Consider the following 25,890-nt stretch of genomic DNA (forward strand, 5'->3'; position numbering starts at 1 on the left):
AATGTCGAAAAAGATGCGGGGTATGACGCTCACAGCACCTGGTATTCCCAAGCGGTCTCCCATTCAGGTACTAAACAGGCCGAACCATGCTTGGCTTCCGAGATCGGACGAGATCGGACGAGATCGGGCCTTTTCAGGGTGGTATGGCCGTGAGCGGTACTGCTCTTGCAGATGGACACCCATGAAATGTCGAAAAAGATGCGGGGTATGATGCTCACAGGACCTGGTATTCCCAAGCGGTCTCCCAATCAGGTACTAACCAGGCCGAACCATGCTTGGCTTCCGAGATCGGACGAGATCGGGCCTTTTCAGGGTGGTATGGCCTTGAGCGGTACTGCTCTTGCAGATGGACACCCATGAAATGTCGAAAAAGATGCGGGGTATGATGCTCACAGCACCTGGTATTCCCAAGCGGTCTCCCAATCAGGTACTAAACAGGCCGAACCATGCTTGGCTTCCGAGATCGGACGAGATCGGGCCTTTTCAGGGTGGTATGGCCGTGAGCGGTACTGCTCTTGCAGATGGACACCCATGAAATGTCGAAAAAGATGCGGGGTATGATGCTCACAGCACCTGGTATTCCCAAGCGGTCTCCCAATCAGGTACTAACCAGGCCGTACCATGCTTGGCTGCCGAGATCGGACGAGATCGGGCGAGATCGGGCCTTTTCAGGGTGATATGGCCGTGTGCGGTACTGCTCTTGCAGATGGACACCCATGAAATGTCGAAAAAGATGCGGGGTATGATGCTCACAGCACCTGGTATTCCCAAGCGGTCTCCCAATCAGGTACTAAACAGGCCGAACCATGCTTGGCTTCCGAGATCGGACGAGATCGGGCCTTTTCAGGGTGGTATGGCCGTGAGCGGTACTTCTCTTGCAGATGGACACCCATGAAATGTCGAAAAAGATGCGGGGTATGATGCTCACAGCACCTGGTACTCCCAAGCGGTCTCCCAATCAGATACTAACGAGGCCGAACCATGCTTGGCTTCCGAGATCGGACGAGACCGGACGAGATCGGGCCTTTTCAGGGTGGTATGGCCGTGAGTGGTACTGCTCTTGCAGATGGACACCCATGAAATGTCGAAAAAGATGCGGGGTATGATGCTCACAGCACCTGGTATTCCCAAGCGGTCTCCCAATCAGGTACTAAACAGGCCGAACCATGCTTGGCTTCCGAGATCGGACGAGATCGGGCCTTTTCAGGGTGGTATGGCCGTGAGCGGTACTGCTCTTGCAGATGGACACCCATGAAATGTCGAAAAAGATGCGGGGTATGATGCTCACAGCACCTGGTATTCCCAAGCGGTCTCCCAATCAGGTACTAACCAGGCCGTACCATGCTTGGCTGCCGAGATCGGACGAGATCGGGCGAGATCGGGCCTTTTCAGGGTGATATGGCCGTGAGCGGTACTGCTCTTGCAGATGGACACCCATGAAATGTCGAAAAAGATGCGGGGTATGATGCTCACAGCACCTGGTATTCCCAAGCGGTCTCCCAATCAGGTACTAAACAGGCCGAACCATGCTTGGCTTCCGAGATCGGACGAGATCGGGCCTTTTCAGGGTGGTATGGCCGTGAGCGGTACTGCTTTTACAGATGGACACCCATGAAATGTCGAAAAAGATGCGGGGTATGATGCTCACAGCACCTGGTATTCCCAAGCGGTCTCCCAATCAGGTACTAACCAGGCCGAACCATGCTTGGCTTCCGAGATCGGACGAGATCGGGCCTTTTCAGGGTGGTATGGCCGTGAGCGGTACTTCTCTTGCAGATGGACACCCATGAAATGTCGAAAAAGATGCGGGGTATGATGCTCACAGCACCTGGTATTCCCAAGCGGTCTCCCAATCAGGTACTAACCAGGCCGAATCTTGCTTGGCTTCCGAGATCGGACGAGATCGGGCCTTTTCAGGGTGGTATGGCCGTGAGCGGTACTGCTCTTGCAGATGGACACCCATGAAATGTCGAAAAAGATGCGGGGTATGATGCTCACAGCACCTGGTATTCCCAAGCGGTCTCCCAATCAGGTACTAACCAGGCCGAACCATGCTTGGCTGCCGAGATCGGACGAGATTGGGCCTTATCAGGGTGGTATGGCCGTGAGCGGTACTCTTCATGCAGATGGACACCCATGAAATGTCGAAAAAGATGCGGGGTATGATGCTCACAGCACCTGGTATTCCCAAGCGGTCTCCCAATCAGGTACTAACCAGGCCGAACCATGCTTGGCTGCCGAGATCGGACGAGATCGGGCGAGATCGGGCCTTATCAGGGTGGTATGGCCGTGAGCGGTACTGCTCTTGCAGATGGACACCCATTAAATGTCGAAAAAGATGCGGGGTATGATGCTCACAGCACCTGGTATTCCCAAGCGGTCTCCCAATCAGGTACTAACCAGGCCGAACCATGCTTGGCTGCAGAAATCGGACGAGATAGGGCCTTTTCAGGGTGGTATGGCCGTGAGCGGTACTGCACTAGCAGATGGACACCCATGAAATGTCGAAAAAGATGCGGGGTATGATGCTCACAGCACCTGGTATTCCCAAGCGGTCTCCCAATCAGGTACTAAACAGGCCGAACCATGCTTGGCTTCCGAGATCGGACGAGATCGGACCTTTTCAGGGTGGTATGGCCGTGAGCGGTACTGCTCATGCAGATGGACACCCATGAAATGTCGAAAAAGATGCGGGGTATGATGCTCACAGCACCTGGTATTCCCAAGCGGTCTCCCAATCAGGTACTAACCAGGCCGAACCATGCTTGGCTTCCGAGATCGGACGAGATCGGGCCTTTTCAGGGTGGTATGGCCGCGAGCGGTACCGCTATTGCAGATGGACACCCATGAAATGTCGAAAAAGATGCGGGGTATGATGCTCACAGCACCTGGTATTCCCAAGCGGTCTCCCAATCAGGTACTAACCAGGCCGAACTATGCTTGGCTTCCGAGATCGGACGAGATCGGGCCTTTTCAGGGTGGTATGGCCGTGAGCAATACTGCTCTTGCAGATGGACACCCATGAAATGTCGAAAAAGATGCGGGGCATGGTTCTCACAGAACCTGGTATTCCTAAGCGGTCTCCCAATCAGATACTAACCAGGCCGAATCATGCTTGGCTTCCAAGATCGGACGAGATCGGACGAGATCGGGCCTTTTCAGGGTGGTATGGCCGTGAGTGGTACTGCTCTTGCAGATGGACACCCATGAAATGTCGAAAAAGATGCGGGGCATGGTTCTCACAGCACCTGGTATTCCCAAGCGGTCTCCCAAACAGGTACTAAACAGGCCGAACCATGCTTGGCTTCCGAGATCGGGCGAGATCAGGCCTTTTCAGGGTGGTATGGCTGTGAGCGGTACTGTTCATGCAGATGGACACCCATGAAATGTCGAAAAAGATGCGGGGCATGGTTCTCACAGCACCTGGTATTCCCAAGCGGTCTCCCAATCAGGTGCTAACCAGGCCGAACCATGCTTGGATTCCGAGATCGCACGAGATCGGGCCTTTTCAGGGTGGTATGGCCGTGAGCGGTACTGCACTAGCAGATGGACACTGTCAGGTTCATTAATAATTACCTTCGTCCGTAATTATCAATAACTGCAGGAAGACATCTTATTCAATTATTGACATTTAATTAAATAGAAATGGATACAACAGATAAAAGCCTCCGGAGGGGAGCGTTACAGCAAGTGTCACCTTACAACTTCCGAACGTCTTCCCGAATAGACGTTTTCGTCCCATTCTTATGGTCACAAGTTACAGAGTTGTTGATCATTCCATCACGTATGAGTAAAAACAACATCTGGGACTACAATAACAATCAAAGTATTTTACTAATAACAAAAACAGGGACTAGACCTAACAACATGTAGATTAGAGTAATTATACAACCTCCTTGACCTAAGAATCATATAATATAATCATAATCATATAATCGTTACATACAGAAAAACCCGAAGTGTACGGTTACATAACGATAACAATATTCTTGTTATTGTCCGAATAGCCCTGTCCTCGTCACCAAGGGCCCACCAAATCTCAAGGACCCAGATTGGGTGGATTGTTTGTATAACCATCCTGGAACAGGCTGTCCCGGTTAAAGATGACTTGGTGTGACCTCAACACTTTTGAAAAACAGAAAGAGAATGATTTAACAAAGTAATGAATTCATACAGAGAAAAGAAAGAGAATGATTTAATAAAGAAATGAATTAATATAACTATTATAATAGTAAAACAGAACAAACCCAACATTCCCCCGTTTTTATAATATGTATGTTATTAGTCATTTCTTAGTAATCACTAAATGGTAATGTCGGGTGACTGTGATTTTTCCCGCCTACTCCTTACTCCCATGGCTGGTCTGAAAGAGAAAAAACATAATTATATTCGTCCAATTGGTCCTCGGATTTACCGTACTCCTGGACCTCACTGCTTTCCCCAAACCGTCCCATAAGATACAACTCATGTACTTTAGAATTTGTAGGGGCAATTGCAGTAGTTATAAGTCGGCTTAGCAAGGAGCGCAAACAGGGGATACTACATCACCCACACAATGTTAGGATAGCGGTAATTGTGCCTATAGTAACCACGAAGGATGTAGCCAAATCTTTAGATTTTCCAAAGGTCTTATCCCACCAATCTGACAATGCGGACGTATCTACTCCAGAGTGCTCTTGCATATTGCGGTTCAGTGTTTGCAGGCCAGTAATGGCCCTGGTGAGAGATCCACTGGGTGACGCGTTGTTCGGTATGAAGGTGCAACATTGTTTTCCAAACATTGCACACACGCCCCCTGTTTCAAGGATCATATCCACCGCTATGCGATTCTGGAACGCCATCAGACTGGTAGCTGCCAGTTGTTCCTTCATGGCCACAAATCCCTGTTCAGTATAATTTCCAAGTTTTGAACATTGTAATGTAAGTAATTTATTCTATCCACATTTTTGTTTGGGGTGATTAGAAGGAAGATAGACTCCCAACCTGCTGCGATCTGATTAGCCAGCTTATACTCATCTGGTACGCCCCAGGGGATGCCAATCGCATCAATGTATGTTGGATCTCCTTCCCTCCATGCCTCTCGACGATGTCGGGAGGGTCGACCCTTCAGCCGAATTATGAGCCGCCAATTGTATCTCCTCCACTGTGGATGGAAAAACAGACATCGGTAAGAGCAGTGAGACCAAAGTACCTAGTCCTGCCGCGTTTCGGCAGGAGTCGTATAATTTATCTACCACCCCGCCACCATAGGCCAGAACGTGGTATCAGGGGTGTAGTTTGTTTTAGAACGCCGGTACACCACGTCATTTATCGCCCCCAGCTTCAGACCATGCCCTGTAAGGTTTAAGCAGGTAAAATGATTAAACAGTGGAAAAATTGACTTCCTATTTACTGCGTAACAGGATAAACACTGCTTCAATATTTTTTTTTTTTCTTGCCAAGTAGGACACGTTTTTTCATTTGTAAAAACACTTTTCCCCAAAAGAATGGTGATTGAGGGAGTTGTTAGACCCCATCGTTTTTTCCCTTGTCTGGTAGGTTATCCTAATCTTTTGTAAGATGGTTTAGTCTCAATTGAAACTATATGGAGACGTCAAACCCAATATAAAAGAGTTCCCTATAGTTTTATGGTATTGCTTGCTGAGCAATAATCTTTTCAATTAATATTGGTGTTTCCCGTATTTTATTAAGTCAGAAAGTTTATTTTACCCGTCCCCTCAATGTTTCAATTGAGACCACCCTTTTACCAAAGTAGCTCCACCTAGTGCTTGTCCTCTTTACACTCCATTAACAGCGCCCAATTATCCCCCGTTTGGGAAATCCCTGTTTCAGAAATACATTTTCACAGGTTAATATGTCAGTCCAAGCTTTCCAATCTTGACCAATTTCTGCAACAAGGCTTTTCCCAATCTTCAATTTTTTGCTGTTAATGTACCACACATATTTCCCACCATAGATTGCCCCTTTGTATGGCAACCGGGACGTCGCCGAGTCCAAATATATATTTTCATTTTGGAAATTTGATTTAGTAGGTAATGTTAATTAAATGTAAATGTGTATGTTTCTCGGTTTACCCTCCCGTAAGAAGGTGTATCCTCAATTGAAACGCCTCCGCCTTTTTCTCCAACTGGAGAAAACAACCCTACTGTGGAAAGGAATAGAATCACAATCATCATTAATCTCATTGCCCCAAAAGCAATAATTGTTTTCAACATGACTTTTTGTCTTTGTTTAGGGAGTTTTCCTCTTGAAACGTTTCAATTTAGACAACCTTCTTACTGTGGGAAAGGTGCATCCGTGTCCCCTTTCAGTAACAAGGACCCTCCCACTTTGCGTTGCTCCGATGTTTCTTCTTTTATGCTGCTTATCAGCATCCAGTCTTCAAGAATCACCGTCGCTTCGTCCGTTTCCTGTTAAGAAGCAAAATCTCCCTCTGATAGTCTAAATTTGGTGTGTGCGTTTTTTTTTCTCTGATAGATTCGCCTCATCATCCAATTGTCATTGTGTGGTGAATAATAACAATTTGTAAGGTCTACCAAACAGGACTTCATATAAGGTCCGCCAATTGTGGATGGTAGACAACTATTATATTAACAAAATGGGAGCCATTATCACTATAAATAGTTTCTGGAATTCCATATCGTGGAATGATATCCATATGATCTAATAAAATAAAATAAAATCTATATGTATTTTTTTGAAATGGATATGTGGGCATGCATATAGATTTAAACCCTAAGCCTTGTAGTGCCGTTGTAGCAAGGCCACCTCCCCCTTGTCGAGACATAGGTCTTCCCTTGACTCAAGCCCAAATTATTTTCTTTATTGATCTTTTATTGATAGATTATGTCTCGGTGGTCTGCCAATCAAAAAACACAAAAAGACAAACTATCATTCACGCTCACACTCATAAAAAAAAGAATTTAGTGTGTTCAACCAGTCTAGCATCCATAATTTCATTTTGTGGGAGTAAACTGGAGTACCCGGAGAAAATCCACAAATTCTCGAGGACGCCATGAATACCCCACATTCCGGAAAGTCTGGATCCACCCCGCATTCATTAGTAGATCCTTTAATATACACACCCCCACTCTAGCATTTTAACCGTTTGTAAAAAATTTCCTTCAAGTTTCACACAAAGTTATATCCTCTTTAATGCTATCAGTTTAGCTGTTTGTTCCCCGAATTGAGGTGGCAATAGTTTCACATCTAAGGTTTTTATTTTCACAGCCGCCATGACCTAATGGCCCCCTGTCAGGTTTTTGGAAAATCCCAATTTCCTCTAATAGCATGCCAATCACCTTTTAATGCGGCCATCCAATTTTGTTTCTACTTGTTTCAGGTGATAAGATAATCTCCCCCATTTGTAAAACAAATTCATCCACGCCTAATTTATACAACATGACGCCTACTTGTTTTAGATATGGGGTCCCCAATTTCCCAAAATTTCCCAGAATTAATGTACTACCACATCCTGTCAAAAACCCAAAACGACTAACATAACCTGTTTCTAAGCCAGATTCTGGAATTTGGAGAATTTCTCCTTTCCCTCCCTTATCTAAGCTTGTTATTGCCACTCGTTATCACTGTAACATTCAGGCGTATTAACCCCATCGTTGCTAAAGTTCTCACCAATTTGCATGCCCTTAAAGCAGTAAAAAGCAACGTTATTTGGTTGTATCAATTGACCAATGCTTATCCAATCCGTAATATCCTTAAAGTCACCAATATGACCTGTGACAAAGCATATTTCCTCCCGCCAGGACAACAGACAATGTTCTTTCAAGTGCACTTTGAAAAACATTCCATGTTACTCCATTCTTAGGGAAAATATGCTCATCCTAAACCAATTATTTTATTTACAATTCACCTAATTATTTGGATGAATGCCATGAATTTTATCATGCCACTATTGCATTGTAAATTTCCCATCTGATGTCGTTAACAGCCAAATAATTCAATACCTACTATACTTTGTAAATCACCTCATATGATGTTTACTTAAGACAAGAGTCATTTCCCATAGCCTGTTACCAAAACAAAAATCTACAACAATTAAATTAGAGAAATCAACCTTTTGTTAGACAATTCCTAATTACAAACTTTAATGTTTTAAAAACCTTATCGTCACCAATATACCATAATTTTGTAAATTTTGTCATCCTGGCCTTTTTTTCTTTTAAACAGCCAACCTCCTGGATTAAAGTATTTTGAATAATCAAAAAATTCTGAAATAGTATTAATATTATTTTATCCTCCAAAAGCTAGTTTCCTTTAACTAAGAGCCCTTTGAAATCCACAATTGCTCAAAAATGACTATTTTGGTCTATTTCCCAAATCCAAAGCTTTTTACCAAATCAACCTTTTACTAAACAGATTTTCTATCCTCTTAATACATTTCATTTTAAAACCCAAAATATCAATGCGAAAGCATCCGCATAACCTTGCATTTCTTGCAGACCATGTATTGTTCTTATTCTGAAAAGTCCAAACAGAAAACGCAATTAGCCGTTAACTATGACCTCCACTCTTGCTGCGAAAACAGCATTGTTATCTTATGTTTACAAACCAGCTTTTTCCCTGTGCCCAAATACAACGCTTTTTAGAGAAGACAACCATTAAAACGTCAAATTAACCCCTCTTCCGATATTCAACTACATCACAATATTTTTCCAAGACCCCATATATCCAGAATATGTATGCTGCAAGCACAACAATATGGCAAAAACCCATTTTCTGCCCTCAAGTTTGCTTCAGCACCCCCAAGGCCAATTATTATTATTATAATGTCTTCACGGAAGGGATCACAAAATTTTAGTTGTTTACACGGTCCGAACGCTCCCGAAAGCCCAACACAGTTAAATCGTCTGCCCCGCGGCCCACATGTTTCACTCCCATCTAATCAGCAGCCGCTGCACCAGAAACGCTTCCCCCGCAGTTGACACATTTTTTGGCAAGTCTAGAGCATAATAAAAACACAGGTGACATTCCCTGCTAAAATTTAAATGATCATTTTGTATATATTCTTTTGTCTTTTTAAACACCATCTTCCCGTTAGCGGACGGGATCAAAAACCAAGCTGCAATAAGCCATCACATTGCTGTAAATTGACAGTACATATAGGTTATATTAACAAAGCACCACCCGCACTTGGAAATAACCATTCTAATTGTTGTTATACAAGCCCAAGCATCACAAAAAAAACCCAATTTATTGTAATCACAAAACGTCATACCCGGATTAACCAAATCAAATACCAGTGTCCCCATTAATTTTCTAGCTCCCTTTATTTTTGTTAAACTTCCTCCGCGCCCGTCACCTATCTCGGTAAATATTTTCCCCGTCAGCCGAGGAGGCCCCGCTATTTTTTCCTTACCAAACAGTACTTTCCCGCAGCCACGGTCTTAAATATATCCCCGTTATCCGAGGGAGCCCCCACTATTTTCCCAAAATAGTATTTTTAACTTCTCCCCGGCCTTATTTTGCCATTAGTGTCTGTGGAACAAGCTGTTACACTTTCATCCACTCACATATTATTTATATATGTATATTACCTCTATGCATTAGTGCATATATTATCCTGCATTCTATGCATTTTAAGCTGGCCAGCAAACCCATATTTATTTATCCATAAATATAGCTGTGTAATATTTTTAAAGCGCTTTGTCTTTCCAATTTTTTCCAATCCTTACAAGTTAGACGTATTTTTTGGATCGTCATCCAAACCCGCCTTACAACACGTGTTTCCCATATTTTACTTTTATTTTTTGTAGTGAGTTCGTGTGCCTCACACAGTTAACTCTATTATTTATTATTATTATTAATATTATTATTATCTATTCGACTGTATCGACTGTATCTCCTAGGCCTTTCCTAATTTTACTGCAGAAACCACACAAACACCATACAACGTATATTCGTGCCTACCCTTTAGACACAGGACACTCCCCGGCCCCAATATTGTATCTCTAGTACAATATATTCGTGCCTACCCCTGAGACACAGGACACTTTCCAGCAAAGTGCCCCACCGTACCTGCCATTGACTAGTATAAACACAGGGTTTTATCGCCGTCACCCAGGACGCGAAACCAGCCCAACAATGGACCTCACATACAATGTCCCTTTAACGCATTTGGAAACACCTTCACAACATGCAGACATTAATGTGGACTTACCCGAGATCCATCAGATGTCTCCCTCCAGCAGGAAAAGTCTTCAACCGCCGAGAATCCAGGCGCCCCCGTCGAAAAACTCCGGCCCACCAAGGGTTTTGAAGACGCCGTGCGCACGGTCACTTACCAGATGTCGAACAGCAGCGCCTGGGTTCTCGCTCCGGTATATTGACCTCCATGGCTCAGAAGGACCAAAATGTCAGGTTCATTAATAATTACCTTCGTCCATAATTATCAATAACTGCAGGAAGACATCTTATTCAATTATTGACATTTAATTAAATAGAAATGGATACAACAGATAAAAGCCTCCGGAGGGGAGCGTTACAGCAAGTGTCACCTTACAACTTCCGAACGTCTTCCCGAATAGACGTTTTCGTCCCATTCTTATGGTCACAAGTTACAGAGTTGTTGATCATTCCATCACGTATGAGTAAAAACAACATCTGGGACTACAATAACAATCAAAGTATTTTACTCATAACAAAAACAGGGACTAGACCTAACAACATGTAGATTAGAGTAATTATACAACCTCCTTGACCTAAGAATCATATAATATAATCATAATCATATAGTCGTTACATACAGAAAAACCCGAAGTGTACGGTTACATAACGATAACAATATTCTTGTTATTGTCTGAATAGCCCTGTCCTCGTCACCAAGGGCCCACCAAATCTCAAGGACCCAGATTGGGTGGATTATCTGTAAAACCATCCTGGAACAGGCTGTCCAGGTTAAAGATGACTTGGTGTGACCTCAACACTTTTGAAAAACAGAAAGAGAATGATTTAACAAAGTAATGAATTAATACAGAGAAAAGAAAGAGAATGATTTAATAAAGAAATGAATTAATATAACTATTATAATAGTAAAACAGAACAAACCCAACAGACACCCATGAAATGTCGAAGAAGATGCGGGGTATGATGCTCACAGCACTTGGTATTCCCAAGCGGTCTCCCAATCAGGTACTAACCAGGACGAACCATGCTTGGCTTCCGAACTCGGACGAGATCGGGCCTTTTCAGGGTGGTATGGCCGTGAGCGGTACTGCTTTTGCAGATGGACACCCATGAAATGTCGAAAAAGATGCGGGGTATGAAGCTCACAGCACTTGGTATTCCCAAGCGGTCTCCCAATCAGGTACTAACCAGGCCGAACTATGCTTGGCTTCCGAGATCGGACGAGATCGGGCCTTTTCAGGGTGGTATGGCCGTGAGCGGTACTGCTTTTGCAGATGGACACCCATGAAATGTCGAAAAAGATGCGGGGTATGAAGCTCACAGCACTTGGTATTCCCAAGCGGTCTCCCAATCAGGTACTAACCAGGCCGAACCATGCTTGGCTTCCGAGATCGGACGAGATCGGGCCTTTTCAGGGTGGTATGGCCATGTGAGCGGTACTGCTCTTGCAGATGGACACCCATGAAATGTCGAAAAAGATGCGGGTTATGATGCTCACAGCACCTGGTATTCCCAAGCGGTCTCCCAATCAGGTACTAACCAGGCCGAACCATGCTTGGCTTCCGAGATCGGGCGAGATCGGGCCTTTTCAGGGTGGTATGGCCGTGAGCGGTACTGCACTAGCAGATGGACACCCATGAAATGTCGAAAAAGATGCGGGGTATGATGCTCACAGCACCTGGTATTCCCAAGCGATCTCCCAATCAGGTACTAACCAGGCCGAACCATGCTTGGCTTCCGAGATCGGGCGAGATCGGGCCTTTTCAGGGTGGTATGGCCGTGAGCGGTACTGTACTTGCAGATGGACACCCATGAAATGTCGAAAAAGATGCGGGGTATGATGCTCACAGCACCTGGTATTCCCAAGCGGTCTCCCAATCAGGTACTAACCAGGCCGAACCATGCTTGGCTTCCGAGATCGGACGAGATCGGGCCTTTTCAGGGTGGTATGGCCGTGAGCGGTACTGCATTAGCAGATGGACACCCATGAAATGTCGAAAAAGATGCGGGGTATGATGCTCACAGCACCTGGTATTCCCAAGCGGTCTCCCAATCAGGTACTAACCAGGCCGAACCATGCTTGGCTTCCGGGATCGGACGAGATCGGGCCTTTTCAGGGTGGTATGGCCGTGAGCGGTACTGCACTAGCAGATGGACACCCATGAAATGTCGAAAAAGATGCGGGGTATGATGCTCACAGCACCTGGTATTCCCAAACGGTCTCCCAATCAGGTACTAACCAGGCCGAACCATGCTTGGCTTCCGAGATCGGACGAGATCGGGCCTTTTCAGGGTGGTATGGCCGTGAGCGGTACTGCTTTTGCAGATGGACACCCATGAAATGTCGAAAAAGATGCGGGGTATGATGCTCACAGCACCTGGTATTCCCAAGCGGTCTCCCAATCAGGTACTAACCAGGCCGAACCATGCTTGGCTTCCGGGATCGGACGAGATCGGGCCTTTTCAGGGTGGTATGGCCGTGAGCGGTACTGCACTAGCAGATGGACACCCATGAAATGTCGAAAAAGATGCGGGGTATGATGCTCACAGCACCTGGTATTCCCAAACGGTCTCCCAATCAGGTACTAACCAGGCCGAAACATGCTTGGCTTCCGAGATCGGGCGAGATCGGGCCTTTTCAGGGTGGTATGGCCGTGAGCGGTACTGCTTTTGCAGATGGACACCCATGAAATGTCGAAAAAGATGCGGGGTATGATGCTCACAGCACGTGGTATTCCCAAGCGGTCTCCCAATCAGGTACTATCCAGGCCAAACCATGCTTGGCTGCCGAGATCGGACGAGATCGGACGAGATCGGGCCTTTTCAGGGTGGTATGGCTGTGAGCGGTACTGCACTAGCAGATGGACACCCATGAAATGTCAAAAAAGATGCGGGGTATGATGCTCACAGCACGTGGTATTCCCAAGCGGTCTCCCAATCAGGTACTAACCAGGCCGAATCATGCTTGTCTTCCGAGATCGGGCGAGATCGGGCCTTTTCAGGGTGGTATGGCCGTGAGCGGTGCTGCACTAGCAGATGGACACCCATGAAATGTCGAAAAAGATGCGGGGTATGATACTCACAGCACCTGGTATTCCCAAGCGGTCTCCCAATCAGGTACTAACCAGGCCGAACCATGCTTGGCTTCCGAGATCGGACTAAATAGGGCTTTTTCAGGGTGGTATGGCCGTGAGCAGTACTGCTCCTGCAGATGGACACCCATGAAATGTCGAAAAAGATGCAGGGTATGATGCTCACAGCGCCTGGTATTCCGAAGCGGTCTCCCAATCAGGTACTAAACAGGCCGAACCATGCTTGGCTGCCGAGATCGGACGAGATCGGGCCTTTTCAGGGTGGTATGGCCGTGAGCGGTACTGCACTAGCAGATGGACACCCATGAAATGTCGAAAAAGATGCGGGGTATAATGCCCACAGCACCTGGTATTCCCAAGCGGTCTCCCAATCAGGTACTAACCAGGCCGAACCATGCTTGGCTGCCGAGATCGGACGAGATCGGGCCTTTTCAGGGTGGTATGGCCGTGAGCGGTACTGCTTTTGCAGATGGACACCCATGAAATGTCGAAAAAGATGCGGGGTATGCTGCTCACAGCACCTGGTATTCCCAAGCGGTCTCCCAATCAGGTACTAAACAGGCCGAACCATGCTTGGCTTCCGAGATCGGAGGAGATCGGGCCTTTTCAGGGTGGTATGGCCGTGAGCGGTACTGCTCTTGCAGATGGACACCCATGAAATGTCGAAAAAGATGCGGGGTATGATGCTCACAGCACCTGGTATTCCCAAGCGGTCTCCCAATCAGGTACTAACCAGGCCGAACCATGCTTGGCTTCCGAGATCGGACGAGATCGGGCCTTTTCAGGGTGGTATGGCCGTGAACGGTACTGCACTAGCAGATGGACACCCATGAAATGTCGAAAAAGATGCGGGGCATGGTTCTCACAGCACCTGGTATTCCCAAGCGGTCTCCCAATCTGGTACTAAACAAGTCTAACCATGCTTGGCTTCCGAGATCGGGCGAGATCGGGCCTTTTCAGGGTGGTATGGCCGTGAGCGGGACTGCTTTTGCAGATGGACACCCATGAAATGTCGAAAAAGATGCGGGGTATGATGCTCACAGCACCTGGTATTCCCAAGCGGTCTCCCAACCAGGTACTAACCAGGCCCAACCATGCTTGGCTTCCAAGATCGGACGAGATCGGGCCTTTTCAGGGTGGTATGGCCGTGAGCGGTACTGCACTGGCAGATGGACACCCATGAAATGTCGAAAAAGATGCGGGGTATGATGCTCACAGCACCTGGTATTCCCAAGCGGTCTCCCAATTAGGTACTAACCAGGCCGAACCATGCTTGGCTTCCGAGATCGGACGAGATCAGGCCTTTTCAGGGTGGTATGGCCGTGAGCGGTACTGCTCTTGCAGATGGACACCCATGAGCTAAAGTATTAATTCGACCTTCTACACCTGCTACCCAAATCAATTGGGATTTGACATTATTCAAAGTCAGTTGGAATATTCAGGTTATAAAAGAGGGGGGAAAAGGCAGGAATATATACAGCTATGTTTTACTTTTGTGCATTTCAGGCCAAATTGGTATTTGTCTTTGAGTCAGCAATAATAACAAAGGAGTAAAGTCAGCTTGATTGCAGTAAGACTTTTTGCACTCTATACACTCAATTTTCACATGTTGTTTTACTTCTGGACGCTGCAAATGGACTGCACATCTGTTGCATCGTGTGTATATATGTGTATTACCGTACTTTGAATTTTGATTTAAACCTTTACAACCCAACTACCTCAGATCAAGCAATTATAATGTAAAGTAGTGGATGTTTAAAAAAAGCACCAAATGCAAAAAGATAACAAAATAACAATACTAAATAGTCAAATAAGCAACTCCATTATTCTTTTAGAGAAAATATCTCAGCGGGGTCAAGTCATTCAATTCAAATCGACTGGTAATCAGATTCAATTAAAGACTAACTGATTGGGTGCAATGTTGTAGTGGCAGCACAACTAAATGAATTCACTGAATTTAAATGGGATTTATAAGTGTTTTCACATTTTATACTGTAAAACAAAAAATCACATAGGATTTATGGTTAAACACTGGAGCTACAGAATTTTACCAGAAATTACATTCAATTGGTATAGCACTTCAATAACCACCAATTTATTGGAACACTATTGTAGATTTTTCATTTCACTGAAACTAAAATTATATTGCTCCACCACCACATGCACACACCCCTTTTTTACTGTATAACTCTAGCAACCACAAGTATTTTATTTTTATTTTTTTAAGAAGAAAATGACTGACTATTCTTCTGTCTGTTCAGATATCACTACTTTTACATGATAAGAGAAGTAATTTTTAGAGAAGGCTCAGCAAAATACCCAGCATTCAATAGTACTGGCATGCTGGATCTTGCAAACTACACTCCTCAACTGCACGGAAAAAAAATAGAAAAAAACAGTCATACATTGTCTGCAGTACTTTCCACTCATTCGCTTACACTTTGTACTCCATCCTTTCTACACAAAAAGCATCATCCCGCTGTTACAGAGTAAAGAAGGTTGCACAGAGTCCTTTTCTTGCTGTTCTGTCTCTTTAGAACAGAAGGACACTTTGCGCTTCACAGAATGCAAGTCTACAAGTACTGCTGCTTAGATGTGGTTGAATGTTAGGCCCCTAAGAAATACATGTGAAGCAACAGCAATGCTTTACAAGGTGTCTATTGTTTATATAAATAAACATAAAACAGGTTACGAAAACATGCTGTAAAATCCAAATCATATTTTATCATAGTTTCACATGCTTAAACTAATAGTAATTGTTTAGTATAAATGATCGTCATGTGAAAGACATTGTTTAGTATTCTTTCATTCATTCATTCTCTCAACCGCTTATCCTCACAAGGGTCACGGGGGGTGCTAAGGCCTATCCCAGCTATCTACGGGCACCAGGCGGGGGACAAAAGAATGAACATAATTTAAAGTAATTGCTCTACAGTTGTACTGCATACCGGAGGTCATTTAATTCATTCAGATCAAGAACCTCAAATAACATATCGGCTGGTATTGTTGGAGATGGAAATCCAACTCATTTTATCTCTGAGGGCTAGCTGCGAATGCACTTGCATTATGTCAGTAAAATTCTAGAAATCATAGCGAAAGGGTTATTTTTCAAGAAAATCTGTTCCCGAAAGACCGACAAATTGTCTTTATTTGATGCTCTTGTCAGGAGAGGTTGGATTGCCTTTCCTGGCATGACGTCACGATAACTATCAGCTGTCACTAATTACGTGATTAGATTATTTTTGGCGTCACTGGACAATGTCCAAGTGGACATGGGGAAGCTGGAGCACCTCTTTGAGTCCAGGGCCAAAGAGACGCCATGGGCCAAGAAAGCGCCAGAGAGCAAAAAGTCCGAGATCCTGGTTCTGGACTCCAAGCGGAGCACCGCCATCAACATCGGGATGACGGTCCTGCCCGCCGTTCACGTCATCAAGAGCGCCATCCTCAACTTTGACGATTTTGCCATCAACAAGGAGGGTGTGGAGAAGATCCTGAGCATGACGCCCACAGAGGAGGAGAAGCAGAAGATCCGCGAGGCTCGCTCGGCCAATCCCGACGTTCCCCTGGGGACGGCCGAGGAATTCCTCTCGGGCCTGGCTTCCGTCAGCGCCTTGACCCCCCGCCTGCAGCTGTGGTCTTTCAAACTCAACTATGAGGCACTCGAGCAGGAGATCGCCGAGCCCCTGTTTGACCTGAAGTTGGGCATGGAGCAGCTGGCCGGCAACCGGACCTTCAAGAAGATCCTGGCCACGCTGCTGGCCGTGGGGAACTTCCTCAACGGGTGTCCTCCTCACCAGAATCTTCAGGCTCCCTCCATGGTGAATCAATTCCTCTGGGCATAGGCATAAGATAACTTGGGCGCTCTCTGGTGGTTGTACGCACCTGGGCATCATGATGAAACGGTAAAGGCTTCCCAGGGCGACGTGCATAGCAGTGGTGGGGCGTATGAGTACGCTGCGGCTCTAACTCTTCTACCAGCTGTGGCTCATCTCTAGAAATGATGTGCCTGAGAGCCCCGCACCACGGTGTGTCCATTACAAAATTCCTAAACGATTCTGAGGGGTTTCTTATACATTCCAAGCAGTCCGGTGTCTTCGAGGTGGATGGTTTGCGTCGCCGAGTGCGTCGGCGCGAGCGTGGGTGGCGCTCCGCTGGGTCCATAATGGTTGGATCGTGCTGTTACGATTTCGCCGCGTAGTGCGACGCGATCGTAGGGTAAGTTGAACCCAGATGCAGAGTCGCCGAAGTAATTGGAAAGGTGAGGCAGATCTGTAGCTCTTGTTGGTTGATTTAATAAACGGGGTAACATAACTTAAACAACTTGGCTTGACCACTCATTACAAACGAACTGAACATGCGGCGTGGCGTCAATGGAAACAGCAATTACTACGAGGATTAACAGGAAACGAAACCAGAACTTAACCAGTCGATCCAACCGCGCCCACAGAAAATCATAATGCTTAAATACCAAAAATAATCTAATCACGTAATTAGTGACAGCTGATAGTTATCGTGACGTCATGCCAGGAAAGGCAATCCAACCACTCCTGACAGCTCTGAGTGATTTTGGATCCTTTGTTTCTCCCCCAAGTAATGAGGACATGTTCTTTTTAAGATAGCTCTCCATCTAAGTCCTACTATAGGTCCAGTCTTGGTAAAAGGTGCATGATGACAACTGATCTATCTGAAATCCAGAATTTGATCTGGATTTCAGATAGATCACCCATGAAATGTCGAAAAAGATGCGGGGTATGATGCTCACAGCACCTGGTATTCCCAAGCGGTCTCCCAATCAGGTACTAACCAGGCCGAACCATGCTTGGCTTCCGAGATCGGACGAGATCGAGCCTTTTCAGGGTGGTATGGCCGTGAGCTGTACTGCTCTTGCAGATGGACACCCATGAAATGTCGAAAATGATGCGGGGTATGATGCTCACAGCACCTGGTATTCCCAAGCGGTCTCCCAATCAGGTACTAAACAGGCCGAACCATGCTTGGCTTCCGAGATCGGACGAGATCGGGTCTTTCAGGGTGGTATGGCCGTGAGCGGTACTGCTTTTGCAGATGGACACCCATGAAATGTCGAAAAAGATGCGGGGCATGGTTCTCACAGAACCTGGTATTCCCAAGCGGTCTCCCAATCAGATACTAACCAGGCCGAACCATGCTTGGCTTCCAAGATCGGACGAGAACGGACGAGATCGGGCCTTTTCAGGGTGGTATGGCCGTGAGCGGTACTGCTCTTGCAGATGGACACCCATGAAATGTCGAAAAAGATGCGGGGCATGGTTCTCACAGCACCTGGTATTCCCAAGCGGTCTCCCAATCAGGTACTAAACAGGCCGAACTATGCTTGGCTTCCGAGATCGGGCGAGATCAGGCCTTTTCAGGGTGGTATGGCTGTGAGCAGTACTGTTCATGCAGATGGACACCCATGAAATGTCGAAAAAGATGCGAGGTATGATGCTCACAGCACCTGGTATTCCCAAGCGGTCTCCCAATCAGGTACTAAACAGGCCGAACCATGCTTGGCTTCCGAGATCGGACGAGATCGGGCCTTTTCAGGGTGGTATGGCCGTAAGCGGTACTGCTCTTGCAGATGGACACCCATGAAATGTCGAAAAAGATGCGGGGCATGGTTCTCACAGCACCTGGTATTCCCAAGCGGTCTCCCAATCAGGTACTAACCAGGCCGAACCATGCTTGGCTGCCGAGATCGGACGAGATCGGGCGAGATCGGGCCTTTTCAGGGTGATATGGCCGTGAGCGGTACTGCTTTAGCAGATGGACACCCATGAAATGCCGAAAAAGATGCGGGGTATGATGCTCACAGCACCTGGTATTCCCAAGCGGTCTCCCAATCAGGTACTAACCAGGCCGAACCATGCTTGGCTGCCGAGATCGGACGAGATCGGACGAGAACGGGCCTTTTCAGGGTGGTATGGCTGTCAGCGGTACTGCTCTTGCAGATGGACACCCATGAAATGTCGAAAAAGATGCGGGGTATGATGCTCACAGCACCTGGTATTCCCAAGCGGTCTCCCAATCAGGTACTAACCAGGCCGAACCATGCTTGGCTTTCGAGGTCGGACGAGATCGGGCCTTTTCAGGGTGGTATGGCCGTGAGCGGTACTGCTCCTGCAGATGGACACCCATGAAATTTCGAAAAAGATGCGGGGTATGATAATCACAGCACCTGGTATTCCCAAGCGGTCTCCCAATCAGGTACTAACCAGGCTGAATCATGCTTGGCTTCCGAGATCGGGCGAGATCGGGCCTTTTCAGGGTGGTATAGCCGTGAGCGGTACTGCACTTGCAGATGGACACCCATGAAATGTCGAAAAAGATGCGGGGCGTGGTTCTCACAGCACCTGGTATTCCCAAGCGGTCTCCCAATCAGGTACTAAACAGGCCGAACCATGCTTGGCTTCCGAGATCGGACGAGATCGGGCCTTTTCAGGGTTGTATGGCCGTAAGCGGTATTGCTCTTGCAGAGGGACACCCATGAAATGTCGAAAAAGATGCGGGGTATGATGCTCACGGCACCTGGTATTCCGAAGCGGTCTCCCAATCAGGTACTAAACAGGCCGAACCATGCTTGGCTGCCGAGATCGGACGAGATCGGGCCTTTTCAGGGTGGTATGGCCGTGAGCGGTACTGCAATAGCAGATGGACACCCATGAAATGTCGAAAAAGATGCGGGGTTTGATGCTCACAGCACCTGGTATTCCCAAGCGGTCTCCCAATCAGGTACTAACCAGGCCGAACCATGCTTGGCTTCCGAGATCGGACGAGATCGGGCCTTTTCAGGGTGGTATGGCCGTGAGCGGTATTGCACTAGCAGATGGACACCCATGAAATGTCGAAAAAGATGCGGGGTATGATGCTCACAGCACCTGGTATTCCCAAGCGGTCTCCCAATCAGGTACTAAACAGGCCGAACCATGCTTGGCTTCCGAGATCGGACGAGATCGAGCCTTTTCAGGGTGGTATGGCCGTGAGCGGTACTGCACTAGCAGATAGACACCCATGAAATGTCGAAAAAGATGCGGGGTATGATGCTCACAGCACCTGGTATTCCCAAGCGGTCTCCCAATCAGGTACTAAACAGGCCGAACCATGCTTGGCTTCCGAGATCGGGCGAGATGGGGTCTTTTCAGGGTGGTATGGCCGTGAGCGGTACTGCACTTGCAGATGGACACCCATGAAATGTCGAAAAAGATGCGGGGTATGATGTTCACAGCACCTGGTATTCCCAAGCGGTCTCCCAATCAGGTACTAACCAGGCCGAACCATGCTTGGCTGCCGAGGTCGGACGAGATCGGGCGAGATCGGGCGAGATCGGGCCTTATCAGGGTGGTATGGCCGTGAGCGGTACTGCTCTTGCAGATGGACACCCATGAAATGTCGAAAAAGATGCGGGGTATGATGCTCACAGCACCTGGTATTCCCGAGCGGTCTCCCAATCAGGTACTAACCAGGCCGAACCATGCTTGGCTTCCGAGATCGGACGAGATCGGGCCTTTTCAGGGTGGTATGGCCGTGAGCGGTACTGCTTTCGCAGATGGACACCCATGAAATGTCGAAAAAGATGCGGGGTATGATGCTCACAGCACCTGGTATTCCCAAGCGGTCTCCCAATCAGGTACTAAACAGGCTGAACCATGCTTGGCTTCCGAGATCGGACGAGATCGGGCCTTTTCAGGGTGGTATGGCCGTGAGCGGTACTGCACTAGCAGATGGACACCCATGAAATGTCGAAAAAGATGCGGGGTATGATGCTCACAGCACCTGGTATTCCCAAGCGGTCTCCCAATCAGGTACTAACCAGGCCGATCCATGCTTGGCTTCCGAGATCGGACAAGATCGGGCCTTTTCAGGGTGGTATGGCCGTGAGCGGTACTGCCCTTGCAGATGGACACCCATGAAATGTCGAAAAAGATGCGAGGTATGATGCTCACAGCACCTGGTATTCCCAAGCGGTCTCCCAATCAGGTACTAAACAGGCCGAACCATGCTTGGCTGCCGAGATCGGACGAGATCGGACGAGATCGGGCCTTTTCAGGGTGGTATGGCCGTGAGCGGTACTGCACTAGCAGATGGACACCCATGAAATGTCGAAAAAGATGCGGGGTATGATGCTCACAGCACCAGGTATTTCCAAGCGGTCTCCCAATCAGGTACTAACCAGGCTGAACCATGCTTGGCTTCCGAGATCAGACGAGATCGGGCCTTTTCAGGGTGGTATGGCCGTGAGCGGTACTGCACTAGCAGATGGACACCCATGAAATGTCGAAAAAGATGCGGGGTATGATGCTCACAGCACCTGGTATTCCCAAGCGGTCTCCCAATCAGGTACTAAACAGGCCGAACCATGCTTGGCTGCCGAGATCGGACGAGATCGGGCCTTTTCAGGGTGGTATGGCCGTGAGCGGTACTGCACTAGCAGATGGACACCCATGAAATGTCGAAAAAGATGCGGGGTATGATGCTCACAGCACCTGGTATTCCCAAGCGGTCTCCCAATCAGGTACTAACCAGGCCGAACCATGCTTGGCTGCCGAGATCGGACGAGATCGGACGAGATCGGGCCTTTTCAGGGTGGTATGGCCGTGAGCGGTACTGCACTAGCAGATGGACACCCATGAAATGTCGAAAAAGATGCGGGGCATGATGCTCACAGCACCTGGTATTCCCAAGCGGTCTCCCAATCAGGTACTAACCAGGCCAAACCATGCTTGGCTTCCTAGATCGGGCGAGATCGGGCCTTTTCAGGGTGGTATGGCCGTGAGCGGTACTGCTTGTGCAGATGGACACCCATGAAATGTCGAAAAAGATGCGGGGCAAGATGCTCACAGCACCTGGTATTCCCAAGCGGTCTCCCAATCAGGTAATAAACAGGCTGAACCCTGCTTGGCTGCCGAGATCGGACGAGATCGGGCGAGATTGGGCCTTTTCAGGGTGGTATGGCCGTGAGCGGTACTGCTCTTGCAGATGGACACCCATGAAATGTCGAAAAAGATGCGGGGTATGATGCTCACAGCACCTGGTATTCCCAAGCGGTCTCCCAATCAGGTATTAACCAGGCCGAACCATGCTTGGCTGCCGAGATCGGACGAGATCGGGCGAGATCGGGCCTTATCAGGGCGGTATGGCCGTGAGCGGTACTGCTCTTGCAGATGGACACCCATGAAATGTCGAAAAAGATGCGGGGTATGATGCTCACAGCACCTGGTATTCTCAAGCGGTCTCCCAATCAGGTACTAACCAGGCCGAACCATGCTTGGCTGCCGAGTTCGGACGAGATCGGGCGAGATCGGGCCTTTTCAGGGTGGTATGGCAGTGAGCGGTACTGCTCTTGCAGATGGACACCCATGAAATGTCGAAAAAAATGCGGGGTATGATGCTCACAGCACCTGGTATTCCCAAGCGGTCTCCCAATCAGGTACTAACCAGGCCGAACCATGCTTGGCTGCCGAGGTCGGACGAGATCGGGCGAGATCGGGCCTTATCAGGGTGGTATGGCCGTGAGCGGTACTGCTCTTGCAGATGAACACTGTCAGGTTCTTTAATAATTACCTTCGTCCGTAATTATCAATAACTGCAGGAAGACATCTTATTCAATTATTGACATTTAATTAAATAGAAATGGATACAACAGATAAAAGCCTCCGGAGGGGAGCGTTACAGCAAGTGTCACCTTACAACTTCCGAACGTCTCCTCGAATAGACGTTTTCGTCCCATTCTTATGGTCACAAGTTACAGAGTTGTTGATCATTCCATCACGTATGAGTAAAAACAACATCTGGGACTACAATAACAATCAAAGTATTTTACTAATAACAAAAACAGGGACTAGACCTAACTACATGTAGATTAGAGTAATTATACAACCTCCTTGACCTAAGAATCATATAATATAATCATAATCATATAATCGTTACATACAGAAAAACCCGAAGTGTACGGTTACATAACGATCACAATATTCTTGTTATTGTCCGAATAGCCCTGTCCTCGTCACCAAGGGCCCACCAAATCTCAAGGACCCAGATTGGGTGGATTGTTTGTATAACCATCCTGGAACAGGCTGTCCAGGTTAAAGATGACTTGGTGTGACCTCAACACTTTTGAAAAACAGAAAGAGAATGATTTAACAAAGTAATGAATTAATACAGAGAAAAGAAAGAGAATGATTTAATAAAGAAATGAATTAATATAACTATTATAATAGTAAAACAGAACAAACCCAACATTCCCCCGTTTTTATAATATGTATGTTATTAGTCATTTCTTAGTAATCACTAAATGGTAATGTCGGGTGACTGTGATTTTTCCCGCCTACTCCTTACTCCCATGGCTGGTCTGAAAGAGAAAAAACATAATTATATTCGTCCAATTGGTCCTCGGATTTACCGTACTCCTGGACCTCACTGCTTTCCCCAAACCGTCCCATAAGATACAACTCATGTACTTTAGAATTTGTAGGGGCAATTGCAGTAGTTATAAGTCGGCTTAGTAAGGAGCGCAAACAGGGGATACTACATCACCCACACAATGTTAGGATAGCGGTAATTGTGCCTATAGTAACCACGAAGGATGTAGCCAAATCTTTAGATTTTCCAAAGGTCTTATCCCACCAATCTGACAATGCGGACGTATCTACTCCAGAGTGCTCTTGCATATTGCGGTTCAGTGTTTGCAGGCCAGTAATGGCCCTGGTGAGAGATCCACTGGGTGACGTGTTGTTCGGTATGAAGGTGCAACATTGTTTTACAAACATTGCACACACGCCCCGTTTCAAGGATCATATCCACCGCTATGCGACCCCGGAACGCCATCAGACTGGTAGCTGCCAGTTGTTCCTTTATGGCCACAAATCCCTGTTCAGTATAATTTCCAAGTTTTGTACATTGTAATGTAAGTAATTTATTCTATCCACATTTTTGTTTGGGGTGATTAGAAGGAAGATAGACTCCCAACCTGCTGCGATCTGATTAGCCAGCTTATACTCATCTGGTACGCCCCAGGGGATGCCAATCGCATCAATGTATGTTGGATCTCCTTCCCTCCATGCCTCTCGACGATGTCGGGAGGGTCGACCCTTCAGCCGAATTATGAGCCGCCAATTGTATCTCCTCCACTGTGGATGGAAAAACAGACATCGGTAAGAGCAGTGAGACCAAAGTACCTAGTCCTGCCGCGTTTCGGCAGGAGTCGTATAATTTATCTACCACCCCGCCACCATAGGCCAGAACGTGGTATCAGGGGTGTAGTTTGTTTTAGAACGCCGGTACACCACGTCTCATTTATCGCCCCTAGCTTCAGACCATGCCCTGTAAGGTTTAAGCAGGTAAAATGATTAAACAGTGGAAAAATTGACTTCCTATTTACTGCGTAACAGGATAAACACTGTTTCAATATATTTTTTTTTCTTTCTTGCCAAGTAGGACACGTTTTTTCATTTGTAAAAACACTTTTCCCCAAAAGAATGGTGATTGAGGGAGTTGTTAGACCCCATCGTTTTTTCCCTTGTCTGGTAGGTTATCCTAATCTTTTGTAAGATGGTTTAGTCTCAATTGAAACTATATGGAGACGTCAAACCCAATATAAAAGAGTTCCCTATAGTTTTATGGTATTGCTTGCTGAGCAATAATCTTTTCAATTAATATTGGTGTTTCCCGTATTTTATTAAGTCAGAAAGTTTATTTTACCCGTCCCCTCAATGTTTCAATTGAGACCACCCTTTTACCAAAGTAGCTCCACCTAGTGCTTGTCCTCTTTACACTCCATTAACAGCGCCCAATTATCCCCCGTTTGGGAAATCCCTGTTTCAGAAATAAATTTCACAGGTTAATATGTCAGTCCAAGCTTTCCAATCTTGACCAATTTCTGCAACAAGGCTTTTCCCAATCTTCAATTTTTTTGCTGTTAATGTACCACACATATTTCCCACCATAGATTGACACCTTGTACGGCACCCGGGACGTCGCCGAGTCCAAATATATATTTTCAATTTGGAAATTTGATTTAGTAGGTAATGTTAATTAAATGTAAATGTGTATGTTTCTCGGTTTACCCTCCCGTAAGAAGGTGTATCCTCAATTGAAACGCCTCCGCCTTTTTCTCCAACTGGAGAAAACAACCCTACTGTGGAAAGGAATAGAATCACAATCATCATTAATCTCATTGCCCCAAAAGCAATAATTGTTTTCAACATGACTTTTTGTCTTTGTTTAGGGAGTTTTCCTCTTGAAACGTTTCAATTTAGACAACCTTCTTACTGTGGGAAAGGTGCATCCGTGTCCCCTTTCAGTAACAAGGACCCTCCGACTTTGCGTTGCTCCGATGTTTCTTCTTTTATGCTGCTTATCAGCATCCAGTCTTCAAGAATCACCGTCGCTTCGTCCGTTTCCTGTTGACAAGCAAAATCTCCCTCTGATAGTCTAAATTTGGTGTGTGCGTTTTTTTTTTTTTTTCTGATAGATTCGCCTCATCATCCAATTGTCATTGTGTAGTGAATAATAACAATTTGTAAGGTCTACCAAACAGGACTTCATATAAGGTCCGCCAATTGTGGATGGTAGACAACTATTATATTAACAAAATGGGAGCCATTATCACTATAAATAGTTTCTGAAATTCCATATCGTG

At 46.6% G+C, this 25,890-nt stretch overlaps 1 non-coding gene and 63 pseudogenes across 1 annotated transcript; all 64 read right to left on the minus strand.

Annotated features, from left to right (window-relative positions):
• Window positions 1-26: 26 nt before the first annotated feature.
• Window positions 27-155, minus strand: LOC144182785 (5S ribosomal RNA; annotated as a pseudogene).
• A 56-nt stretch (window positions 156-211) lies between these two features.
• On the minus strand, window positions 212-330 carry LOC144182630 (5S ribosomal RNA; annotated as a pseudogene).
• Window positions 331-386: 56 nt separating this feature from the next.
• LOC144187493 (5S ribosomal RNA) lies at window positions 387-505 on the minus strand (annotated as a pseudogene).
• Window positions 506-561: 56 nt separating this feature from the next.
• LOC144185682 (5S ribosomal RNA) lies at window positions 562-690 on the minus strand (annotated as a pseudogene).
• Window positions 691-746: 56 nt separating this feature from the next.
• LOC144187494 (5S ribosomal RNA) lies at window positions 747-865 on the minus strand (annotated as a pseudogene).
• Window positions 866-1,106: 241 nt separating this feature from the next.
• LOC144187495 (5S ribosomal RNA) lies at window positions 1,107-1,225 on the minus strand (annotated as a pseudogene).
• Window positions 1,226-1,281: 56 nt separating this feature from the next.
• LOC144184012 (5S ribosomal RNA) lies at window positions 1,282-1,410 on the minus strand (annotated as a pseudogene).
• A 56-nt stretch (window positions 1,411-1,466) lies between these two features.
• On the minus strand, window positions 1,467-1,585 carry LOC144187496 (5S ribosomal RNA; annotated as a pseudogene).
• Window positions 1,586-1,641: 56 nt separating this feature from the next.
• On the minus strand, window positions 1,642-1,760 carry LOC144189411 (5S ribosomal RNA; annotated as a pseudogene).
• Window positions 1,761-1,816: 56 nt separating this feature from the next.
• Window positions 1,817-1,935, minus strand: LOC144188408 (5S ribosomal RNA; annotated as a pseudogene).
• Window positions 1,936-1,991: 56 nt separating this feature from the next.
• LOC144191522 (5S ribosomal RNA) lies at window positions 1,992-2,110 on the minus strand (annotated as a pseudogene).
• Window positions 2,111-2,166: 56 nt separating this feature from the next.
• On the minus strand, window positions 2,167-2,295 carry LOC144182647 (5S ribosomal RNA; annotated as a pseudogene).
• A 56-nt stretch (window positions 2,296-2,351) lies between these two features.
• LOC144185957 (5S ribosomal RNA) lies at window positions 2,352-2,470 on the minus strand (annotated as a pseudogene).
• A 56-nt stretch (window positions 2,471-2,526) lies between these two features.
• On the minus strand, window positions 2,527-2,645 carry LOC144189853 (5S ribosomal RNA; annotated as a pseudogene).
• A 56-nt stretch (window positions 2,646-2,701) lies between these two features.
• On the minus strand, window positions 2,702-2,820 carry LOC144187276 (5S ribosomal RNA; annotated as a pseudogene).
• A 56-nt stretch (window positions 2,821-2,876) lies between these two features.
• Window positions 2,877-2,995, minus strand: LOC144188426 (5S ribosomal RNA; annotated as a pseudogene).
• A 241-nt stretch (window positions 2,996-3,236) lies between these two features.
• On the minus strand, window positions 3,237-3,355 carry LOC144184619 (5S ribosomal RNA; annotated as a pseudogene).
• A 56-nt stretch (window positions 3,356-3,411) lies between these two features.
• Window positions 3,412-3,530, minus strand: LOC144182745 (5S ribosomal RNA; annotated as a pseudogene).
• Window positions 3,531-11,107: 7,577 nt separating this feature from the next.
• On the minus strand, window positions 11,108-11,226 carry LOC144184561 (5S ribosomal RNA; annotated as a pseudogene).
• Window positions 11,227-11,282: 56 nt separating this feature from the next.
• Window positions 11,283-11,401, minus strand: LOC144191097 (5S ribosomal RNA; annotated as a pseudogene).
• Window positions 11,402-11,457: 56 nt separating this feature from the next.
• Window positions 11,458-11,576, minus strand: LOC144182971 (5S ribosomal RNA; annotated as a pseudogene).
• A 58-nt stretch (window positions 11,577-11,634) lies between these two features.
• On the minus strand, window positions 11,635-11,753 carry LOC144188450 (5S ribosomal RNA; annotated as a pseudogene).
• A 56-nt stretch (window positions 11,754-11,809) lies between these two features.
• Window positions 11,810-11,928, minus strand: LOC144190578 (5S ribosomal RNA; annotated as a pseudogene).
• A 56-nt stretch (window positions 11,929-11,984) lies between these two features.
• On the minus strand, window positions 11,985-12,103 carry LOC144189423 (5S ribosomal RNA; annotated as a pseudogene).
• A 56-nt stretch (window positions 12,104-12,159) lies between these two features.
• Window positions 12,160-12,278, minus strand: LOC144189498 (5S ribosomal RNA; annotated as a pseudogene).
• A 56-nt stretch (window positions 12,279-12,334) lies between these two features.
• Window positions 12,335-12,453, minus strand: LOC144182920 (5S ribosomal RNA; annotated as a pseudogene).
• A 56-nt stretch (window positions 12,454-12,509) lies between these two features.
• On the minus strand, window positions 12,510-12,628 carry LOC144189499 (5S ribosomal RNA; annotated as a pseudogene).
• A 56-nt stretch (window positions 12,629-12,684) lies between these two features.
• LOC144182083 (5S ribosomal RNA) lies at window positions 12,685-12,803 on the minus strand (annotated as a pseudogene).
• A 56-nt stretch (window positions 12,804-12,859) lies between these two features.
• Window positions 12,860-12,988, minus strand: LOC144186043 (5S ribosomal RNA; annotated as a pseudogene).
• Window positions 12,989-13,044: 56 nt separating this feature from the next.
• On the minus strand, window positions 13,045-13,163 carry LOC144185012 (5S ribosomal RNA; annotated as a pseudogene).
• A 56-nt stretch (window positions 13,164-13,219) lies between these two features.
• On the minus strand, window positions 13,220-13,338 carry LOC144185498 (5S ribosomal RNA; annotated as a pseudogene).
• A 56-nt stretch (window positions 13,339-13,394) lies between these two features.
• LOC144181983 (5S ribosomal RNA) lies at window positions 13,395-13,513 on the minus strand (annotated as a pseudogene).
• Window positions 13,514-13,569: 56 nt separating this feature from the next.
• LOC144188241 (5S ribosomal RNA) lies at window positions 13,570-13,688 on the minus strand (annotated as a pseudogene).
• A 56-nt stretch (window positions 13,689-13,744) lies between these two features.
• Window positions 13,745-13,863, minus strand: LOC144189242 (5S ribosomal RNA; annotated as a pseudogene).
• Window positions 13,864-13,919: 56 nt separating this feature from the next.
• Window positions 13,920-14,038, minus strand: LOC144184694 (5S ribosomal RNA; annotated as a pseudogene).
• A 56-nt stretch (window positions 14,039-14,094) lies between these two features.
• On the minus strand, window positions 14,095-14,213 carry LOC144183445 (5S ribosomal RNA; annotated as a pseudogene).
• A 56-nt stretch (window positions 14,214-14,269) lies between these two features.
• On the minus strand, window positions 14,270-14,388 carry LOC144189452 (5S ribosomal RNA). Its single transcript, XR_013324959.1, has one exon. It is a non-coding gene; the product is annotated as a 5S ribosomal RNA (ribosomal RNA).
• A 56-nt stretch (window positions 14,389-14,444) lies between these two features.
• LOC144188307 (5S ribosomal RNA) lies at window positions 14,445-14,563 on the minus strand (annotated as a pseudogene).
• Window positions 14,564-17,990: 3,427 nt separating this feature from the next.
• LOC144187365 (5S ribosomal RNA) lies at window positions 17,991-18,109 on the minus strand (annotated as a pseudogene).
• A 56-nt stretch (window positions 18,110-18,165) lies between these two features.
• On the minus strand, window positions 18,166-18,283 carry LOC144189584 (5S ribosomal RNA; annotated as a pseudogene).
• A 241-nt stretch (window positions 18,284-18,524) lies between these two features.
• Window positions 18,525-18,643, minus strand: LOC144185986 (5S ribosomal RNA; annotated as a pseudogene).
• Window positions 18,644-18,699: 56 nt separating this feature from the next.
• Window positions 18,700-18,818, minus strand: LOC144188357 (5S ribosomal RNA; annotated as a pseudogene).
• A 56-nt stretch (window positions 18,819-18,874) lies between these two features.
• Window positions 18,875-19,003, minus strand: LOC144185698 (5S ribosomal RNA; annotated as a pseudogene).
• Window positions 19,004-19,059: 56 nt separating this feature from the next.
• Window positions 19,060-19,188, minus strand: LOC144185965 (5S ribosomal RNA; annotated as a pseudogene).
• A 56-nt stretch (window positions 19,189-19,244) lies between these two features.
• Window positions 19,245-19,363, minus strand: LOC144189076 (5S ribosomal RNA; annotated as a pseudogene).
• A 56-nt stretch (window positions 19,364-19,419) lies between these two features.
• LOC144186761 (5S ribosomal RNA) lies at window positions 19,420-19,538 on the minus strand (annotated as a pseudogene).
• Window positions 19,539-19,594: 56 nt separating this feature from the next.
• Window positions 19,595-19,713, minus strand: LOC144190382 (5S ribosomal RNA; annotated as a pseudogene).
• Window positions 19,714-19,769: 56 nt separating this feature from the next.
• On the minus strand, window positions 19,770-19,888 carry LOC144190358 (5S ribosomal RNA; annotated as a pseudogene).
• A 56-nt stretch (window positions 19,889-19,944) lies between these two features.
• Window positions 19,945-20,063, minus strand: LOC144189435 (5S ribosomal RNA; annotated as a pseudogene).
• A 56-nt stretch (window positions 20,064-20,119) lies between these two features.
• LOC144189207 (5S ribosomal RNA) lies at window positions 20,120-20,238 on the minus strand (annotated as a pseudogene).
• Window positions 20,239-20,294: 56 nt separating this feature from the next.
• Window positions 20,295-20,413, minus strand: LOC144183520 (5S ribosomal RNA; annotated as a pseudogene).
• A 56-nt stretch (window positions 20,414-20,469) lies between these two features.
• LOC144186874 (5S ribosomal RNA) lies at window positions 20,470-20,608 on the minus strand (annotated as a pseudogene).
• Window positions 20,609-20,664: 56 nt separating this feature from the next.
• LOC144184239 (5S ribosomal RNA) lies at window positions 20,665-20,783 on the minus strand (annotated as a pseudogene).
• Window positions 20,784-20,839: 56 nt separating this feature from the next.
• LOC144190775 (5S ribosomal RNA) lies at window positions 20,840-20,958 on the minus strand (annotated as a pseudogene).
• Window positions 20,959-21,014: 56 nt separating this feature from the next.
• Window positions 21,015-21,133, minus strand: LOC144189831 (5S ribosomal RNA; annotated as a pseudogene).
• A 56-nt stretch (window positions 21,134-21,189) lies between these two features.
• On the minus strand, window positions 21,190-21,318 carry LOC144184537 (5S ribosomal RNA; annotated as a pseudogene).
• A 56-nt stretch (window positions 21,319-21,374) lies between these two features.
• Window positions 21,375-21,493, minus strand: LOC144182052 (5S ribosomal RNA; annotated as a pseudogene).
• A 56-nt stretch (window positions 21,494-21,549) lies between these two features.
• Window positions 21,550-21,668, minus strand: LOC144188704 (5S ribosomal RNA; annotated as a pseudogene).
• Window positions 21,669-21,724: 56 nt separating this feature from the next.
• On the minus strand, window positions 21,725-21,853 carry LOC144182892 (5S ribosomal RNA; annotated as a pseudogene).
• A 56-nt stretch (window positions 21,854-21,909) lies between these two features.
• On the minus strand, window positions 21,910-22,028 carry LOC144181829 (5S ribosomal RNA; annotated as a pseudogene).
• Window positions 22,029-22,084: 56 nt separating this feature from the next.
• On the minus strand, window positions 22,085-22,213 carry LOC144186432 (5S ribosomal RNA; annotated as a pseudogene).
• Window positions 22,214-22,269: 56 nt separating this feature from the next.
• LOC144185342 (5S ribosomal RNA) lies at window positions 22,270-22,398 on the minus strand (annotated as a pseudogene).
• Window positions 22,399-22,454: 56 nt separating this feature from the next.
• On the minus strand, window positions 22,455-22,583 carry LOC144185119 (5S ribosomal RNA; annotated as a pseudogene).
• Window positions 22,584-22,639: 56 nt separating this feature from the next.
• Window positions 22,640-22,768, minus strand: LOC144183610 (5S ribosomal RNA; annotated as a pseudogene).
• Between the last annotated feature and the right edge of the window lie 3,122 nt (window positions 22,769-25,890).

Source organism: Stigmatopora nigra, unplaced genomic scaffold, assembly GCF_051989575.1.
Source record: "Stigmatopora nigra isolate UIUO_SnigA unplaced genomic scaffold, RoL_Snig_1.1 HiC_scaffold_24, whole genome shotgun sequence".
NCBI lineage: Eukaryota > Metazoa > Chordata > Actinopteri > Syngnathiformes > Syngnathidae > Stigmatopora > Stigmatopora nigra.